The following is a 21,695-nucleotide window of genomic DNA, read 5'->3' as shown; positions in this document are numbered from 1 at the left end:
TATAGCATTAAAAATAATACAATATTTTGAGAGCAATAATTGAATTATGGTATTTCCAAATAATGGAACATTATTACCCATTAAGCACAGTGTTCTTAGAATATGAGGATATTAGAGAAATGATACATTAAAAATATATAGGCAATTTATACAATAACATTCCAATTTTGTAAAAAAAAAATGTTTAAATGTGGTTATCTCTACTATTGAGAATATGATTGCTTTATATTCTATATACTATTGTATTTTTCAAATACCCTAATCATGTATTGCTTTTCTAATCAGAAAAAGGACAATAAATATTGCTCCTTTAAAAAACAAAAGTGGATTGGGACATCTAATAACATTTTCTGGTTTGAGGCATTTTGGTGGTAATTTTTCCATTTTACCACTTATACCTCAAATTTGTCTTTTTTCCCCAATTTTTATTATTAGTTCCTAAGAATCCTTCATTACCTTGTCACAATCACATTAAAACTATAGCCACTGAATAGTATGGTATGTATGACTTTTCAACTCTGCTATTGTAGCACAAAAACTTCCATAGGCAGTATGTAAACAAATGTGTGCTGTATCCCAATAACACTTTATGGACAGTGAAATTTGAATTTCATATAATTTCCACATTGCAAAATATTCTTTTAACATTTTCCAATCATTAAAAAAATTAAAACTTAGTTTATTTGCATTACCAATATGGGCGGTGGGTCAGATTTGTCCTGTAGGCCATATTTGAATGACCCTGTTCTTTAAGAATATGTTGACTTACTTGTGCTATTGCACACCAACACCTAATATTTGAGCACATACCATGTGTCAGGTACTGCCAGAAGCACATTGTATAGACTATTTAATTCTCATGTCAGTACCAAGGGGGGCGGGTGAGGAGTCCCTTATTTATTACCATTCTACAGGTGAGGACTCTGAGGCTTGAAGATTTGGTACTTCGGTATCATAAAGCTAGCAAAGTCTGGTGCTAGAATTGAAGTCTAGACGTTATGATGTCAGACTTACCCTTTGCATTAGTGCTACTCTGTATGTCATCCACTGTCCAGCAATATCAACATCACCTGGAAATTCCTTAGAAAAACAAATTCATGGCCTCACGCCCACTGAATTAAAATCTCAGGCTGGGACCAGGAATTAGTGCTTAATAAGATCCCCAGATGACTTTTATTTGCAGTAAAGTTTGAGAAACACTCTTCTAATCTAGCATCTCAGATTGTTCCCCTCAAACCAAGTATAATTTCTATGGTCTTTATTAGTGAACAATTCAAATATTTGTATTTTCCTCTGGAACTTTTCTTTTAATATTACATATGAATGTTAGCAGATACCTGGTTTTAATTAAGTTTACTGAATACCTGTTAATGAGCAAGAAATCAAGGGGTGTGGATTTTCTCTATACTCATAGAATTTGTAATTAAGAGGGTTAAGATAATTACACAAACATTTGATGCAAAACAGAATAATAGGGGTCTATAGGGTGACATATGGATATAAAAAGAAGGAATGGAATGCACAATTAGCTCTGTAAAAGGCTTCAAGATAGTGTAGTGTCCAGGTGATTCTTTAAGGATGTGTAACTTAGGAACAAAGAGGTGTGATTTTGATATGTAATCCTTTGAACAGAACTAACAAATTTAACTAAGGTGTGTGCTGTATCTAACCAACAGTTCAGACTTAGCTGTAGAATACACACTTGAAGCTGGGTCATAGATCATAACCCAAATGGGAGAAATGCCCCAATGAGGTGTTTAAGTTGGACAGATCACAGATATTTTTGAAGAGGGTGCTAACATGGTTGTAAAACAAACTACTTTATGGTGGTTTGGATTTGAAAATCTCACATAAACAGTTATATTTGGAAATAGGATTTGGTTCAAGTCTAATCATAAACTGCTACTATGTTCTTCCGATAGGATCAATTTCATCACATTCCCTCCAAGTCCGCCTCCTGTTTCACATCCTCAGTTAATGCATGGCACCCGACACTGCCTTCAGCTTCTTTTACTTCCCTCTAACCGCTAGTCCCTACAGGGTTGTGATTCCTTCTTTGCCATGTCACTCAAATTCATCTCTCGCCCTTGTTAAGATGTTCTATATCTCTTACTTGAATTGTTAAAAACACCTACCAGCCCCTTGTTATCCCATTCCTCTCTCACTCAATGGATTTCCTACATTTCTGTCAAAACTCTGAGGGCCTGCCTTATCCTTGACTTCTGCTTCTGCAGATTCAACAAACTGTGGAATCAAAAATATTTAAGCCCTAGACAGTTGCTCAGTGGTTAGAGCATTGGCCCAGAGACTGAAGGGTTTCTGGTTTGATTCCCGTGGGAGGTTTCAATTCCCAATCAAGGGCCTGCACCTTGGTTGCAGATTCAATCCCCAATTGAGGCGCCTACTCAAGGCAACCAACCAGTGTGTCTTTCTTACATCAAAGTTGTTTTTTTCTCTGTCTGTCTCTCTCTCCCACTCCCTCCCTCCCCTCCACTCTCCCTAAAAATCAATGGAAAAATATCCTCGGGTGAGAATTAAAAATATATATATATTTGAAAAAAAATATTATGTTGTTGCTGACATGTACTACGCAGTTAAGCCTGTGATGTTTGCATCTGTACTGAACATATACAAACTGTTTTTTTGTCTTCTCATTACTTCCTAAATAATGCAGTATAACTATTTACATAGCCTTTGCATTGTACTAGGTGTTAAATAATCTAGGGATGATTTAAAGCATACGGGAGGATAGAGTACGTAGGCTTTGTGCAAATGCTACACCATTTTATGTAAGGGATTTGAGCACCCGTGGATTTGGGTGTTTGAACAGGTCTTGGAACCAATCCCCCCAAATGCTAAGGGATGACTGTGCAAAGGTTTAACTTCATGTCTTTGTCAACAAGAAAAAAAAAGCATTAAATCTTTAAGAATACATTTGAAGCTGATTATCTATATCCTCTCTAGCAGACTTCCATCCTGTTATTTTTCATGGTCTTACTAAGCTAGGTTTTTTGCTCTCTCTCGCACACACATTTTGCCCTTTTCCTTTATCACTGTTCACATTTTGTTTTCAACCGGAAATGGCATTTCCCCACTCCCCCACTTCTATATCTACTTGTCAAAGTTCTTTTATGTCCTTCAATCAAGGCATAACTTTACTACTACCTCCTTCCCCCATATACCTTCAGCCTAACTAGATCTCTCACTCCCCTTCGCTCTCAGTATTTCATTGTATCTCAGTCACGCAGCCCAGACTTTTTCTTTGGCCCTGTGTTATGACTATTGGTGGACAAAAAGGCGTTTGAGCCTGTGGCTATGCTTTCGTAATTTTTAAAATCCTCTGTGCTGACTAGCACAGTCAGGTGCTCAAAATTTGGCCAATAAGCAAATGAATACACAAAAGAACGAGGAAGGAAAATGGACTCAAATTATGAATCCTTTTTTAAGGAAAGTTTATGGCATTTTTTGGAGCTTTGCTCTAGGACAAGCTTTGGGGTGTGAGGGCTACACTTGCTTTATGCTTTGGGCAGCAGGCCCATGCCTCTGTCACCAGAAAGAGAGTAGCACCTTAGCACTGTCTGCCATTCATTCAATACTTTTTGAGTGTGATTATGTGCTAGACCTCCCTGGGACTTAAAAAATAATAAATTAAGATTCATGAGGGAAAACAGGAAAAAAAAAATTATGCCTGCCTTCAAGAAATTCTCTGAGTTTCTCTAGCAAGCCATGCTCCTACATTCATGTGGGCATTTCCAAAAGCTCTTCCCAATCCCACGTCCCACCATCATCTTTGTTTAGTTAACTCCTATTCTACCTTTCACCCCCAGTTCAATCATCACTTCCTCAGGGAAGCCTTCTACAACTCCCAGGACTGGGCTCCTTCCTTTACTACATTCTCTTAAATGTTTATATTTAATGTTTATATTTTATTTTAATCTCTATGATTCCTTGTTACTATCTGTCTCCCTTATTAGAGGACTAGAGGCCCAGTGCATGAAATTCATGCATGGGTAGGGTCCCTAGGCCTGACTGGCAATCAGGGCCAATCTGTGGGGCGACAGATGGGGTGGTCAGGGGACCCCCACTGGCACCCGCCTTGGCTGGCCTGGCGCCATCCACTTGCCCACCCTGCTCCCCGCCACTGCCACCAGTCACCTCCCTCTGTGACACCTGTTCCCATGTTATTTTGGCCTGGGGCCTGCAGGCTGCAGGCAGCTCCTGCGTTGAGCATCTGCCCCCTGGTGGTGAATATGCATGATAGCAACAGGTTGTTCCACTGGTTGTTTCACCTTTCGGTCCATTTGCATATTAGGCTTTTATTATATAGGATAAGCTCAGTGGGGGAGGAAATGCATGATACAGTGTCAGCACTACATCCTCTGGTACAATGTTTGTCTCTGGTACATAGTTTGTCTCTGTGTAGAAATTCAATAACATTTTTGAACTGAAGAAATGGGTGAGGAAATGAAATTCCCAATATAGCTGAGAAATAGTTAAAGAGGTGGAGTTATATTAAAAAAAAAGTCAAGCTCCTAGCTTTTCATTTATAAGCTATTCCTTCACCTCTGGCTAGACTTATTCTAACTTATGATAGGAAAAGAAGATAGGGATGTTGGAGGTTTTATCAGTTTATGGAAAGGAAAAATATGGCTAGGAGGCTGTTTTCAGGGGTGAGAAAGGTGAGGTGGCAGTTCACTTAAATTTCTGTAGTGAGGATGCACAGACCCTAACAAAAATGCCATTTTTAATTTACTAACTTAAATGTTAAATGCTACATTTCCTATTTCTGTTTGTGGTTCATGGTTTCCTTAATGTAAACTTTTGACACCTGTTTCCATGTTATCTTATTTCCTGTAATATAAAACTAGTCCTTTCATTAGGCAAAAGCATTTCTGATACTGCTTTGTCTTAAAAATATAAAATATTATGCTTAATAATTGCTTAAATGAAGCACATGCGAAGAACTTTCTTTTAAAATATGTTATTTATTTTAGAGAGAGGAGGAAGGGAAAGGGTCAGAGAGAAAAACATTAATGAGAGAAACATTGATTGGGTGCCTCCTGCAATGCCCCCTACTAGGGATCAAGCCCACAAGCTGGGCATGTGCCCTGACTGACCAGGAATCAAACCCACCCGAGACCTCTTGGATGATGCTCAACCAACTGAGCCACACCGGCCAGGGCAAGACTTTCTTATACATGTACATCTATAATAATAAAAGCATAATATGCAAATCAACCGAATGACCAAGCAGAACAACCATCTAGACGACCTTCCGGACGACCATGCTATGACATGCATAGGCACCAGGCACAGTGCGATGTGATTGGTCAGGGGGCCCCGCCATCACCCCACAATCGCCCCACAGAGGGAGGCCCAGGCTACCCAGCCAGCGGTGCTGCAGCGGGCGGGTGGGGCCTCTCTCTGCGTGGCAATCCATCACGGAGCCTCACAATCAATTGCCCCACAGAGAGAGGCCCAGGCCACCTGGTTGGCAGTGCTGTGGTGGGTGTGTGAGGCTGGCCAGTGATCACCCTGCAGAGGGAGGCCCAGGCCAGCCAAGTGATTGCACCCCATACCTGTCACCCTCAGAGGGAGGCAACTGGTGGCGGGGGGAGGGGAGCAGCACCGCACAGATGGCAAGCAGTGGCAGCAGCCGGGGCGGGCCCAGCTGGTGGCAGCAGGGGAAAGGAAAGCCCTGATAGGCCCTGATAGCCGGCCAGGCCTACGAACCCTACCCAAGGGGTCCCGGATTGCGAGAGGGCGCAGGCCGGGCTGAGGGACACCCCCCCTCCCCCTGTGCACTAATTTCATGCATTGGGCCTCTAGTCACATACATATTTGGAGCCACATCTTTGCATGATTAGCTCTTACTTATCATTTAAGATTCAATTCAGATACCACCTTCTCCAGAAATCTTTCCTACCACTCCTGCTACCTGTATTTCATAGCACCTTATACTTACCTTTAGCTTTCTCTCTTTCACTTATAATATTGTTACCATCATCTTGTTCTAGATTCTGAGGTCCCCAAAACCTAACATAGGGAAGGCCTCTTACACAACAGGAGCTCAACAAACATGGGTTGGATAATATTAAATGTGTTTCTATAGGAAAATAATCTACAGTACAAGTCTGTGCCTAGGAATTTATATGTCCTGTCTTATATGAACTCATTCACTCATGTGCTTATTTGATTTTCAAAAATATTTATTGGGTGTCTACTATATACCAAGCTCTGTTCTTGGGAGAAAGAACTGTTGTCAGTACAGTAAGTGTTCACTATGTCATTGCTTCAGGATGTTGAAAGATTGTCCAAGATAAAAAATACTTCTATTCTTAGGCAGGTTGAAGAAACTGAGTGAATCAGGCTCTTCACTGCAGAAATTCCCAGAAACCTTCAATGTTCTGATGGGCTTTATGAATCTTGCAGAGGCCCATCACATACAGAAACCCAAACATTTATATGACTATGGTACCCTTTCCAAAGGGAGGTTGGTTACCATCTGGATTAACATTATTATCCTGCAGTACATAGTTTAGGTAACGCTGGTATATAATTCCCAACACCACAAATTCAATTTGTTTTCACTCAAGATTTAGAAACAACACTCCAAGCTTACCCTCCTTATTACTTGAGTAATCAGCCCCAGGTGTGGAGACCGCAGGGTAAGAGGGAGCAGCCTTCATTTGGCTCGGCCTCTGAGCCACTGAAACGGGTTTTTCTCAAAAGATTTTACCCATTTGCTGTCAGAAAGTCTCCACACTGGAGCTTAGGAAAACACGAGTCACTTGTAGCTCTGCTGTTAGGGCTACAAGGAGTTTAATCCTGATATGCTGGGGAAATGGACAATAGGTGGGTGAGCCTAATCTTTGAAACAACATTGGCAATGTTATGATAGCACTTACTGTAAAGAAGCACAATTGCTCTATAAACGAAGAGAAAGGTTGTGTTTTAGTGTCCATTTTGGACTGAGTTGATTGTTGAGTCACAAAATCAAATGTAATCATTTTTAATCAGGTCAGAATAGAAACACAGTACACATGTTCACTCTCAGACAGAACAGAGGCATGAGTATGACATAGAAGTTACACATCCCACCTCTCCAGATAACAATGATATTCTTCTTTACTTTAAAAAAAATAGATGGCCGAAACCGGTTTGGCTCAGTGGATAGAGCGTCGGCCTGCGGACTGAAGGGTCCCAGGTTCGGTTCCGGTCAAGGGCATGTACCTGGGTTGCTGGCATATCCCCAGTAGGAGGTGTGCAGGAGGCAGCTGATCGATGTTTCTCCCTCATCGATGTTCCTAACTCTCTATCTCTCTCCCTTCCTCTCTGTAAAAAATCAATAAAATATATTTTAAAAAAAATTTAAAAAAATAAAAATAAAAAAATAAAAAACATAGATGAAAGTTTAAAGGGAATAAAATCCTGGAAGGATATTTGACAATCAAAGTTGAATAACCATTTGCATGAAGCTATTAGTAGAATCATGGTAAGAAAGGAAACAAAGTTTCTTTAGACCAAGTCAAATGCCTTGACTCTGTTGGAATGAGGCAAGTTATAAAGAAAGAGAGGGAGAGTGGAGAAAGTCCAGGCTCCTTATCTCAAAGGGATAAACTACAATCTAGTTGATTTAGCACCTTGCTCAAGGCTTCACAGCTGCCTACAAACCCTGGGGTCTCTTTTATCCCGATGTTTTGGGCTTGATTTTTTTTTTTTTTAAATCTTCATCTCCTAGTTTAATGATGGAGAGTAAAGCATTGAGCTTTACTAGTCAACAACAAAAAAAATGTATCCAACAGTACATATAGGTACAGATATAGGTACACCATTTAATATTTATTATATGCGTACTATATACATTATTTTTCAATAGCTGTATGTTTGCTATATGGTACAACCTTAAAATTTTGCTGATTCATAGTTTGTAAAACAAAAACCTTACAAAACTCATCAAAACTCAGGAAAGTTTTTTGGAAGACTAGAAAAAGACATTTCGTCTTGATCACGCAATAGGCAAGCAAAATCTTTAATTACACCATAAAATTAAGCACATCTGAAAAAATAAAATGGGGATAATGAGTCCAAAATAGCAGATTTCTATACCCTTAATTCAACTATTTTTGAATCCTATCTGTAACGCAGAAAGCTCAGAGTTTGCAATTTCTAGGTAACTACTTTACTCTTAAACCTGACATACTGAGACTATGTGTAAATCTATTCCCCCTCAAAAGAAGTTGTAAATTATAAGCTCTCAGGCTTATAGGTCTTTGACATTTAGATTTAAAATAAAAAGCCACCGTGGGCAGTCTACCACAGTACCTGAAGTTGCCAGCACCATTAACAAATACCATAACATATCAAAAATGGTGTTTGTAAGGTTCTTGCCCTAAAACAAACTGTTGCCATATTATCCCACTTTGGGGCATTAATGAGGCCAGAACAAGTTTGGAGCTCTGACTCATTATGAATTCTGGTTTGGCTGCAGAATGACTTGTATTCAAACACTATTTAGCTGTGTAAACTTGAGAAAATTACTTTTCTTTAAGCCTTATTTTTCTCATCGGAATAACAATGAGAATGGCAGTCACCTCTCAGAGTTATTGTGTAATCAAGATAGCATGAGAGTGCCTTGGAAAAATACATGCCTCATAAGAGGAGTCTAATAAAATTTTCTTTCCTTTCTCTCTTTTTTCTAAACAAAAGATTTCATTAGTGTTCCTTTCTCCTTTTGTTCCTTCCTTCCTAAATCTTTTTTTCTTTTCTCAGCAAATCACTGGACCGAGGGCTGGGACACACCTCAAATGCAAGGAATTTTACTTCTTAAAAATACATTAGAATCCACCCATTTGTTGGCTTGCATATGACCAGAAGATTTTCTCTAGGAATAGGTAGGTGCCTTTCTTCTCTTTCAGACATAAAGGAGAACTGTTACAACTGTCTAGTAGGTTCTGACTTTCAGATGAACACAATTCACTACAGTGCTTTGGAATGTCTAAAATGAGGGAGATGGACCAATAGGAAGAACATGGTGTTGTCATCAGATGGATTTGAGTCCTGGCTCCTCTGTGTCTGGTTGACACCCTAATCTCTTAATTTGTGAATGTATAAGAACTCCCTTGCTACAGTTAAAAAAGCATCTCCACGAGAGTGATACTATCTGGCAAGAGACAAATCTAAAAATGCCATAGGTATTACCTATTATATTTCCTTTCCTTTCTACCACGTAGTCAGGTATAACTTAGATGCTCAACAAACCACACCTGGGCAGGAAAATCCTATGTGGACCAAGATGACTTAATCAACTCCCTTCTCTCTTACTTTTTCTAAAAAGGACTGATATTAGAGTTAATAAAAGCCTGAATAGAATAACCTCCAACCGTCATCCACAAATCATTTTTTTGAGAGGGGAGCCAATATTTTTTTAAAATATATATTTTATTGATTTCAGAGAGGAAGAGAGAGAGATAGAAATATCAATGATGAGAATCATTGATTGGCTGCCTCTCACATGCCCCCTACTGGGGATTGAGCCTGCAACCGGATTGAGCCTGACTGGGAATCTAACCGAGACCTCCTGGTTCATAGGTTCATCACTCAACCACTGAATCACCTGGCTGGGATGGAGCCAACATTTTTTAAAATTAAACTTTTATTTTAAGCTAATTGTAGATTCACATGAAATTGTAAGAATAACAGAGGGATCCTGTACTCTTTACACTGTTTGTCTCATTTCCAGAGTGGTGACAACTTACAAAACTATAGTGCAATATCACAATCAGGAAATTGACATTGATATGACCCACCAACCTTGTTCAGATCTCCCCAGTTTTGCTTTTAGTTGTGTGTTTGTGTGCATGTGTCCATGTGCGCATGTGTGTTTCTGTGTGCATTTAGTTCTATGGAATTTTACCACACATGTGAGTTCATGTGTCCACCAGTTCAGTCAAGATACAGAACAATTACATCACCACAAGAATCTCTTGTGCTGTCTTTTTATAACCACACTCATATACCTCCTCCATATACTACTTCCCTAAACCCTGGCAACCACTCTGGTTGTCGTGTAGAGAATAGACTGCAGAAGGGTGAGTACAAGGATACCTCATTTGTAGAGAGCACCTGGGAAAGGCTCCTGAGCTGATTGTCATCTGAATCCAGCGATGCCCGGCAGAGCCATGCCCTGGAAACATACCTTGCCAGAGGTAGGTGTGTTGTCAGCCTGACCTTCAGCTCAGGTGCCAGGGGGTGGGTTTCATTATCTAAATCCAGCCAAGCACCAGGAACAAACACGATTATCTGGGCCCACCCAGAAGTGATGATTACAAAGAAGCTACAAGAATGCACATAATCTCCTTTGTCTTAGGTTTTAGTAAAACATCCTGGTATTTTGCTGTATAAAATAAATGGGCTGTATTGTCTCTGGGTCACTGTCTCTCCATCAGCTGACAGCTGTCCTACCCGGCCCCAGCTTTTTCTTTCTATCTCTGAGTCTGTCTCTTTCTTTCATTTTCTCAATCCCCAGACACCCCTACTCAGGAACCAGACAGCTCTCTAGCTGTGCTGGACTTGGAAAAGAGAGAAATATTTATACTCATTTTACTGCACTTCACAGATCTTGCATTTTTCACAAATTGAAGGTAAGACCCTTCACCACCAAAACAATTAGGATTCGCTGAAGGCTCTGATTTGTTTAGCATTTTTTAGCAATAAAGTATTTTTTAATTAAGATACATACATTGATTTTTAAGACACAATCCTATTGCACACTTAATAAATTAAAGTCTCATGTAAACATAACTTTTATATGCACTGGGAAACCAAAAAAATGTGTGTGGTTCACTTTCTTGCTATATTTACTTTATTGTGGTGGTCAATATATCCAAGGTGTGCCTGTGTAGAAGCAGGACTACCAGTTAGGAGACTGTTGCAGCAATTTAACTGATAAGCAATGGTGGTCAGACTAGGATGTTTGTATCAGAGTGGGGGGAAACTAGATTTTGAATACACGTTGAAAGTAGAATCAATAGTTATTTCCTGGCATATTGGATGAGCATTGTGAGAAGAGGGGAGAAGTCAAGGATGAACACAAGGTTTCATTATGAATAAGAATGGCTTTGCAAAGATCAGAATGTTGATTTTGAGATTTCTATTTGGGTAGAAATATTTATTGGGCAGCTGTGGTTTAGGAAATAAGTCAAAGCTGGAAACATAAATGTGGGAGTTGACAGCATGCGGACTGTATTTACAGCCTCAGCACTGGATACGATTCAGCAGTGAAATGAAAGTAGTGAATGTCGATAGAGAGCAGAAGCTGAAGGTCTGGGTCCCAGAACCCTCCAGTGTTAACTGACCAAAGAAGTACCCAGTTAAGAAGGCTGAGATCTCTTTTCCCTTCCTGACTTAACTCTACACTCAGCTCTCTACTTGATTATCTTCTTATTTACATACTTTCTGCATTCTTCATGTGTTCATTTCTCGCTTCCAGCAGAAGATTCAAATTTACTTTAAGGAAAAGCATTATGTTCTCCCTTTTTGCCAAGGTACCTGCAACAGTCTGGGTCTGATCGGGAGGGAGAAACCACACAGTAACTTGCTCAGGGAGAAGTTAATGTAAATAATTATTAACTATACCCGGCACTGGTGTAATCAAAGATAGACTAGTAAGAACTCCATAAAACCGTAAAAGACATAAAAATGGCAGAGAATAGGCACTCCTCCTAAAGCTGAGATAAAGAGCCCCCCAAAAGTGCATACACACCAGGCTGAGATCCTGGTCTTATTGGAGAGGACTGAGCTGTGTCTCTGTGATGTCACCCTTCAGAACTTGCTAGAAATCTCCATCCTGGAACATGCCAGAAATCTGTCCTCTAGAATGCTCTGGAAAGCTGTTCATAGAGAAGTATCTCATCACTAGCATGCCAAGGAAAGCTGCTATGGTTGGCATTGCTGATGGACACATCCTGTAGGAGCTGAGCACTGGAGAAGCTGTTTGAGTCCATAATGGAGGAGCTAGAGACACCACATGCGCTGTAACAGCCAAATGCTGAAGAAGTTGCCAACATTTCTGAGATTGGACACTGGAGAGGAGGCTCACTGAAGACATAGAACACTGGAGAAGTCTCTCCAAGAGGATCATGCCACAACCAGGAAGCAACTTCTTCTCCTGAAATGGCTCTACTGAGTCACAGCACCCTCTACCCACAAACCTAAACTTCATACAACCAGCAAAGGAAAAGTGCTTCAAGGTCCTAGATCTACATTCACAGAGCAGGAAAATGTGTGGATTTGGAGATAATAGCCAATAAATCAGTACCCAGTGCAGTACCTTACTCAGGTCCAATTCTGAGCACACCAATATTTAGCGTACATACTGTTTAAAACCGACATTAAAAGATAGGAAAAGAGAGAAGGGGGAAAGTAGAAGAAAAGGGAAAGAACAACTTTGAAAGGGAGGAAATTGGAAGGACTGTAAGCAAAAGAAGATCCTTGGTCTTTGAGCCATAGATTGGTTACCACTAATAATGAGGATTTCATGATAAAAAACACCAATATTCTTCTTTCCTCTCCTTAAGCACTGGTATTATTGCTTTCTTACAGTCGTATTTCTGAGACATTTTAGAAATTTAAGAGTCCTGTGAGATTGATCATTAGTGGGGAATTAAGAAAAACTGTAAGGGCTTTGCTTCGTCTGCTCTATTTCCTTATTTACAATACTCACCATGTGGTTAAGAAAGCTCTTTTGCAGGAAGGAGGCACTAAAATATCGATCATAGAAACAATTTCAGAGTCAAAAGAAACACTGGGCATAATTGAGTCCAACACTTACATTTGAGACAACACAAACAAACACACAAACACACCAAAAAACACAACTGAAGCACAGAACAGGGACTTGCAAAGGAGAGTTTGCAATCATAGGTGTTTATCATTTAGATGAAGAATTGGGAATGAAAGGCCAAAGGAATGAGGTAATCTATAAAATCCTTCTTTCATACATGAGATTCTTCAAGTCAACATGGGCTAGGCTCTTTGTGGGCCTGAGTCATGGCTTGTGCATCCTGAAGATGAGTTGGATGTCAGAGGTCAGATCTCTCAGAAGCAGTGTACAAAAGTCAACATTAAGCCAGTTCTTTGAATAAAAAAGCCAAATGATCTGGTCTATGAGTTGTGGAAAGGGGGCCAGTGAAAGCAACGGAGATGCGGTCTGAGGGTCAGACAGGAGTTTTAGTTGTTCAGAGCTCACAACTTAGGCAAGTGGGTTTCTTAACGATACCTAACTCTTTGTTTTCATTTTTGAAAAAAAAAAGTCTCAAATCTTTAAAAAATTCAAGGAGCAATACGCTATGTACAGACAACTCTCTGGAAGCTTAGCAGAGAACATGGCATTCCAGAACACCTAATTGGGTAGCCTGAGCTCCTTACAACACAGAGCAGGGTCCCTGGCATCCTGCCCCCATTACAAAGCTTGTGCTCGAACTTTAGGTTTCCCCAGGGCTGGCCATGATGGTTTTGATTTAGGCCCGGTTGGGCCCCCCAAGTTGAAGGCTTGGAGATTGCTTCTGAATCAACCCTGTCATGCAATACTCGAGGTGCCAGATTTGAGAAAAAAAAGAAAAACAAGAAAACACTCTTGAAGTCCAGAAACGCTTGGCTCAAGCCTATGCACATCGTAAAAAATAACAAAGAGGGAAAAAGTGTGTGTGTTCTTATAAAACAGGGAGTCAGTGCTTTAATTTATTATTAAGCTTCAGTGTCAAACCTCAATCACAGCTGTTGCTAAATGCCTCTGAGAAAGAGCTGACAGGTAAGTGCCTACATTGGGGAGTATGTGAATCAAATTGCTGTTAGACAAAGCTGTGGATTGCAAAACCCAGACTAATTACCCAAGCAGGGCAGCCTGACCACTAGCTGTCTTCAAGAGAGAGATTGGATTCCACATTCGGTTTAGTAACTTAAGCCACCCTGGGTGTCCAACCTCTACTGACAAGCCACACTTAAAAAAGCTGTCCTCAGGCTGAGTCTATGGAACTCAAGAGGAAAGGGCAGGCAAAGTGAAGTTTTGGTCCTCCCTTTCAAACTCCCGCTGAGCTCAGGCCTCAAAAGGCAAATGAGAATTTCCCATATCCTTTTTCTTGACCTTTTTGCAATTCAATCTCCAGGACTAAAAGGATTTTAAATGAGAGTGTCTCCACCCTGTTTAGAGAGTGTCATGGAAATCTCCAAACAAAGTTGTATTTTACGTTGACACCAGCATGTGAGGACGTGGGGCAAGCCTCTGTCATCTGTGCCTCTCCTGGCCCTCAGGTTTAGAGGGCATAGCGCCAGCTCTTCGATGGCTGACAGCTTTATTGATTACCCTCTGTGCAGATGTGGGTGCGGTGGTGTTGGCGGCAAGCTGTAGAATTGCATTGCCTACGGCCCAATCTCAGTGCCACTGCTAAAAATTGCACAAGCTCGGTCTAGCCCCAGTCTATCTCCCTATGTGAAAGATAGAGATAAGAAAAATAGCAAGCACTTGTGGAATTCTTACTCTATAAAATATGTTGTGAGAACTATATGCTAGTATTTTTATTTCCATGAAGCAGGTATCTTTTATTTTGTGATTTTCATATTTATATGAAACAGATTTTCTTATTATCCTCACTTGAATTTTTTTTTTTTTTTTTTTGAGACTAGAACACAGTAATTAGGGAACATGCCCCAGTGGACAAGGACTTAAATCTAGCAAGTTTAGCTCCTATGATGAAGGGCCTAATTACTATGCTATATTGCTTCTCCAACTTTGATAGAAAAGAATAGCACCTAACTGGCCCGATTGGTGTGGCTCAGTGGTTGAGCATCGACCCCTGAAACCAAGAGGTCCCGGTGGATTCCCAGTCAGGGAAAATGCTCGGGTTGTGGGCTCAATCCCCAGTAGGGGGTGTAGGAAATGGACCTCTGTGATCCATCTCCAGTATGGTTGGCTTTTGATGGAATTTGCTGAATTTCCCCAGGGCAAACAGAATGTAGGGAGGAGGGAAGAGGATACAGGAACAGAGAACTGTGCACATGAGCCAGCATCATGGTGGAAACCCCCGAAGCACCTGCCTCAACTAGATAGGTGGAGGGGGAGGCAACTAGAGAAGGCTTCAGCTCAATTTTTTAAAATGGCCCCACGAGAGACAGCAAGACCTAGGCGACCTATGAGGAAGCAGGTGACCCCATGATGCTCAGCCAGTGAGGAACTGGAGAAGGGGCTGAATAAATGGGCTGTGTTTGCTGCCCCAGGTGCCTGAACAACCAGGTAGACACCCACTCTTGAGAGCAAGAGCATATTAGCAAGTCTCATTTTCGCCATACTTCTGTCTCTGAGTCTGTTATTTGAATTCCAACAGGTGAGCATTTCTCACACGGGTGTGCAGGAAGCAGCTGATCAATGATTCTCTCTCATCATTGATGTTTCTCTTTCTCTTCCTCTCCCTAGGAAATCAATATAAACATGTTTTGTTTTGTTTTGTTTTTAAAAAGGAATAGTACCTAACTCAAAAGGTGATGCTGAAATGAGCTCTGCATACCAGTAAGCAGGTTTTAGCACAGTGCTTGGACTACAGTAAACAATAAATGCTAGTTATAATAATTACTCATGAGGGTGATGAGATATGACAGTCATGAGAATGAGATGATGGTGATAATGGTAAGATTTGAGAGAATGTACATCCATCCTTTTAAAACATATGTCACCTTCTGAGGGTAGGAATCCAGGAAAGTGGTTTTTCTTTATTTTTAATTTTTATTATTTTGAGCTGATGGAAATGGAATGAGGCTCCCACATCTTTAGAATTAAAGCTATTCATAGGGTCCCACCATTGCTGGATTACAGTAAAATAGAAGGAAAGAAAAAAAAAAAAAACAGGAAAAGAGTCAAAGCAAGAATTCCTCTACCTTCTTTCCCCCAAAATGACTTATACTCTAGGCCTTGGACTAGGTGATTCCCACAACACATTTGCTTCTTGGGTCTTATATTCCAATTTGACAATGAAGAAATTTGAGCACTAGAGGGGCTAAGAAACCTCTGAACCAGGATTTAATCCAGGCCCACGGTGCCCGGCTACTCTGATGGCAATCAGGAATTATCTGTGGAAAATAACTGAAATAAACTTCATAGTATCCCAAGGTCAGAATCACCCCTGCTTCTTCGCAGCAGTCTCTCATTTGACTGACATGTATTGAGCATCTTCTAGGTACGAGGCCTGGGCTGCCTGAGTCGGGGGCCCTGCACAGCAAGTGTTCAGAATGTGTCTGCTCAGCTGAAAGCGGGACTCCTGAGCTGTGACAGTGGGGGACAGCTGTTCAGGAAGATGTTAAACAAGGACCTGAATTCCTAATTCCAAACAGTTGGCAGCCTGTTGTTTAAATACCCTCAGCTCCTTCTTAGTTCTCTGCAGGTAAAAATAGCTCCTTTGCCAAGAAACCTATGAGGGGTTGATTCACTAAACAGAGGCACAAATGTGTTGTTAAATGAAATCCTAAAAGATCACTTCTTAAAACTCTAAGTGAGCTAAACCCGAGGCACACAGTTTATAGAAGAAATTAATTTTAGGATCACAGGTTGCCATGGGTTGAATTGTCCCCCAACCCCCAAATATGTTGAAGTCCTAACCCTCAGTACCTCAGCATGTGACCTTATTTGGAAATAAAGTTATTGAAAATATAATAAGTTAAGATGAGGACATTCTGGAATAGAGTGGGCCTTTTATTCAATATAACTGGTGTCCTTATAAGAAGAGGAGAGGGCTCAGCCCAGTGTGGCTCAGTGGTTGAGCATTGACCCAGAAACCAAGAGGTCACCAGTTTGATTCCTGGTCAGGTAAGGCATATGCCTGGCTTGCAGGCTTGATCCTCAGTCGGAGGCATGCAGGAAGCAGCCGATCCATGATTCTCTCTCATCATTGATGTTTCTATCTCTCTCTCCCTCTCCCTTCCTCTCTGGAATCAATAAATATGTATTTAAAAAAGAAGAAGTGGGGGGGGGCACATAGTGTAATACTTTAAACACTTAAGAATTTAAATTAGTGGCAGATGATCAACACTGTCTGACACAATTTGAGCTTGCTACAGCAACAAAGTCTAACCTACTCCGGTGCTCTCCTTTATGAGACAAGCCATTATATAGACTTAGATACTGTTTAAAAAAAAAAAGAATTTAAATTAAAAAGAAAAGAAAAGTAAAAAAAAAGAGGAGGAGAGGGACACGGAAAAGACAGACATGTGACAACAGAGACAGAGATTATAATCCTCAAGCCAAAGAGTACCAAGGATTGCCAGCAACCATGAGAAGCTTGAAAGAGGCATGGAGCAGCCTTCTTTAAGAAAGAACCACTAGAAAGAACCTGGTCCTGCCAACACCTGGATTTGAGACTTCTAGCCTCCAGAACTGTGAGGAAATGAATTTCTATTATCTTCATCCCCTTAGTTTTTGCTATCTTGTTACATACAGGAGCCCTAGGAAAACAAATGCATAGGTCATTCTGAAAATAAAGCCTGGCTCAATTTAAGATAGAAGAAAATTCTGCTCTGAATTAGGGATGATCCACCTTATGAATCTTATTAATTGGTCTTATTAATGTATCAGGCATCCCCATGCTTAACAAGTATTCAGTGAATGAATGAATGAATGAATGAATGAACACATTCACTTTAGGTGATGTAGATGCCCTCTGACCATTCCCAACCTCCCACCTTCATAGACTTTTCCTGATCCTTCCTACCACACAGAGTAACTTTTCAAGGATCTCATTCTGTTTCCTTGAAAGGAGGAATTGCTTTACAAACCTTTGAATTTTCCAAAATAATCAACAGTATTTTATATGCAGTAAGTGCTCAATTGTGGAGTAAATATCCATAAGATGAAATGAACCAGTCAAACTTTCACTGCTACCTCCATTTTTCACTCTCTCAGAAAAGTCTGTCCTAAGCTCTGCTTCCTAATTTATGTGGTTACTGGCCCTTTATCTCATATTACTTTGAAGACCAAGATGTTCAGACAACTATCTCAGTGCTATCAGCAAGCCATTGAACAATCAGTAACATTTCATCATATTTACTTCATCTTTTCTTTTTTGGCTGAATTTTGAAAAAAATAGCAGAAATCATGACATTTTACTATTAAATGCCTTAGTATTTCTAAAAAGTAAGGACATTTTTTTTCCTAATGACAAGATTATTATCACATCCAATAAAACTTACTACTTTATTAATATCACTACCCCTGTCCTTGTTCATATTCAGCTTTTCCTAGTTGTCTCAAACTGTGTTTCATGGTTATTCTATTCCAGCTATGGTCCAATCAAGTTCCACTTATTGCATTTGGTTGTTCACTCTTTTAGGTAACTGATAATTTAGACATCTACCCTATTTGCCCCACCTTCCTTTTTCATAACATGGTGTTAAATCTAGATAATGGGTTTGGCGAGTCATTATAAATATTTTTTCCATCTATACTAAAAATTTTAAAAATGATTAAATTCAAAATAAATCATAGATTTAAATGAAAACAAGGCTGTACAATTTCTAGAAAATTACTCTGAAAAAAATCTTCAGGACCTAGAACTTAGTGAAGAGTTCCCAGATATGACACCAAAATCATCAACCTTAAAAAGATAAGTTAACAACTTGGATTTCAAAAGTAAAAAAACAAAACAAAACATTTTCTCTTAGAAAGACCTTATTAAGAAGATGAAAAGACAAGTTTCAGACTGGCAGAAAATATTTGCAAATCTCATATCTGACAAAGGACTTGTACTTAGAATATATAAAGAACACACAATAAGAAATGGGCAAAGATCTGAGTAGAAGAGGATATAATTCACCAAAGAGGGCAGTTTTCTAGTCTAAACTCTTATAATGGACCTAAATCAGGCACCTGGTTTTTCTAGCCCTGGCTCTGCCATTGATAGTTTCAGGGCCCTGGACATGATACCTGTCTTCCCTGGTCCTTGACTTTCTTATCTGCAGACTTAAGACCTTTGACTAGCTGGCCTCTCATGATCCTGTTAGCTCTAGGGTTCTGGGTCTGATTTTAGCGAAGAGATTTTTTTTTTTAAAAAAAGGTTATTTTCTCAATCTTTTCCCTACCTTACTAATTAATAGTAGTGGTGAGGATCAGAGGGAAAATATTTGATATTTGATTCAGATTCAAATTCTGGTTCTGCCTATTGGCAGCAATGCAATCTCATTCAACTGGCAATTTCTATGGACTTTTGTTTCCTTCTTGACAAAACCAATATAATAATACCTCATAATTTTGTTACTATGATTAAATGTTATACTACATACAAAAGTTACAGGTGTATAGCAAAGTAGCATTCCTTGATCATTCCACATTGCTTCATTTTATTATTATTTTTTCATCCTTCCTCCTTTTGGCTTATATCTTCACTCCCAGGATTTTATTTTATACTAAAGACCTGGTGCATGAAATTTGTGCACAGGTACGGCGATCAGGGCTGATCTATGGAGCAACTGGCGGCGTGATTGGGGGACCCCCACTGGCACCGCTTTGGCCGGCTTGGTGCCGCTTGCTCGCTGGCCCCACCCCCTCCACTGCCACAGCCACAGGTCGCCTCCCTCTGTGGGGCAATCAGCGGGGAGCCTGCTGGCACCTGCCTTTGCTTGTTAGGGGGAAGCTCTGAGTTGCGCATCTGCACCCTGGTTGTCAGTGCGTCTCATAGCGACCAGTCATTCCACCAGTCATTCCACTGTTTCGTCAATTTGCATATTAGGCTTTTTTATATAGGATACTAGAGGCCCAGTGCACAAAAATGTGTGCACTCGGGGGGGAGGGGGGGGGTCCCTCAGCCCGGCCTGTGCCCTCTCGCAGTCTGGGAGCCCTCGGGAGATAACGACCTGCTGGCTTAGGCCTGCTCCCAGGTGGCAGAGGGCAGGCCCAATCCCTAGGTGCAGCCCCTGGTCGGGCTCAGAGCAGGGTCGATTGGGGAATTGGGGCGCCGCCCCCTGTCATGCACAGAGCAGGGTGGATTGGGAGGTTGCGATGCCACCCTCAGTCACGCTCAGGGTAGGGCCGATTGGGGGGTTGGGGCACCACCCCCTGTCACACACAGAGCCACAGGGCGATCAGGGGGTTTGGGTGCTGCCCCCTGTCATGCTGATCCTGGTGCCGGGAGGCATATTACCCTTTTACTATATAGAATAGAGGCCTGGTGCATGGGTGGGGGCTGGCTGGTTTGCCCTGAAGTGTGCCCCGGATCAGGGTGGGGGTCCCCACTGGGGTGCCTGGCCAGCCTGGATGAGGGGATGATGGCTGTTTGCAGCTGGTCACACACCCTTCAGGGTGGGGGTCCCCACTGGGGTGCCTGGCCAGTCTGGGTGAGGGGCTGAGGGCTGAAGCCCCTAACTGCTCCTTTTTTTCTTTTTTCTTTTTTTAATTCTGGGCCAGCTTTAGCTCTGAGGCTCCAGCTCTTAGGCCTCCGCTCCTGAAAGCAGGTATCTGGTTTGTTTAGGTTCTACAATCGAAACTCTGTATCAACTCCAGGTCTGAGAACCCGGCTAGCTGAAAGCTGGTTTCTGGGGTTTTGTTTAGCTTCTATTTTTGTAACTATGTTTCAAATTGCCAGCTCAGAGGCCTGCAGCGGCAGGCGGGGAATGTTAGAGTCCTCTGTCACTGAAGCAAGCAAGCCTCATGTTAGTTTCAAGCTGCCTGGCTGCCGGCCGCCATCTTGGCTGGCAGTTAATTTGCATATCGCCCTGATTAGCCAATGGGAAGGGTAGCAGTCTTATGCTAATTACCATGTTTCTCTTTTATTAGATAGGATGACCTGGATATACATTTCCTGGTACTAAAAGAATTAGGCCCTATTGATTAATTAAACAAGTATTTAATTATTACCTAACTTATGGCTGACAAATTCTTGAATCCATGGGAAGTCATCTTAAAAAATATTTCCTATTTTTCCCAGTGCAAACTCCTTGCTACACTTGATTCTTGAATTTATTACAGCATTCTCTATCTTCTTTGTGTAGCCACAATGTAACAATTTCTTGGCATATGAGAAGAGAATTCAACCCCAAATCAGGAAAACGACTGGAAACCATTTGAGTTTTCAAAGCAATTTTATATTCATTATCTCATTTGTTCCTCATATAAAAGCAACCTTATGAATATGCTATTCAGAGTTTTAACTTCATTTTACAATTAAGAAAACTAACATACACAGGGATCCGGCCTGTTAACATTCAGCTCTTTTTTTTTGCCAAATTAGTTCATTTCTGTTGCAGAGACTAGCTAGCTATTCACCAAAACTACTACTTCTTCCTGTGTACACAGATGGACATTTGCTCATCTCTCTTGCAGTTAAGTGGGATTACACACTTGAGTTCTAGTCAATGGAATGTGAGTGGAGACACGCTGAGTGCTATTTCTGAGTCTGGTTCTAAAAAGCTTCCAGTGAGATCTATGCATTATGCATTTGTGAGTTTGTTTGTTATAGCAACTAGCATTATCTTAAATCATAACTGATAGGGGATTTTTGGACTGGAACACATGGTGTTCCCCTGGGCAGGATGGTTCCCTGGATTCTTTGTCCATTGCAGCTGAAGAATGAACCCACGGATGGAAGATGGTATAGCAAAGGTGGAAATTTATTGAAGAACAAGTATAGATTCCCTCATGGGGAAGGGGAAAGAATCTCACA

This window comes from Myotis nattereri (genome assembly GCF_964212035.1).
Source record: "Myotis nattereri genome assembly, chromosome: 17".
Lineage (NCBI taxonomy): Eukaryota > Metazoa > Chordata > Mammalia > Chiroptera > Vespertilionidae > Myotis > Myotis nattereri.
This window is presented reverse-complemented; position numbering follows the sequence as displayed.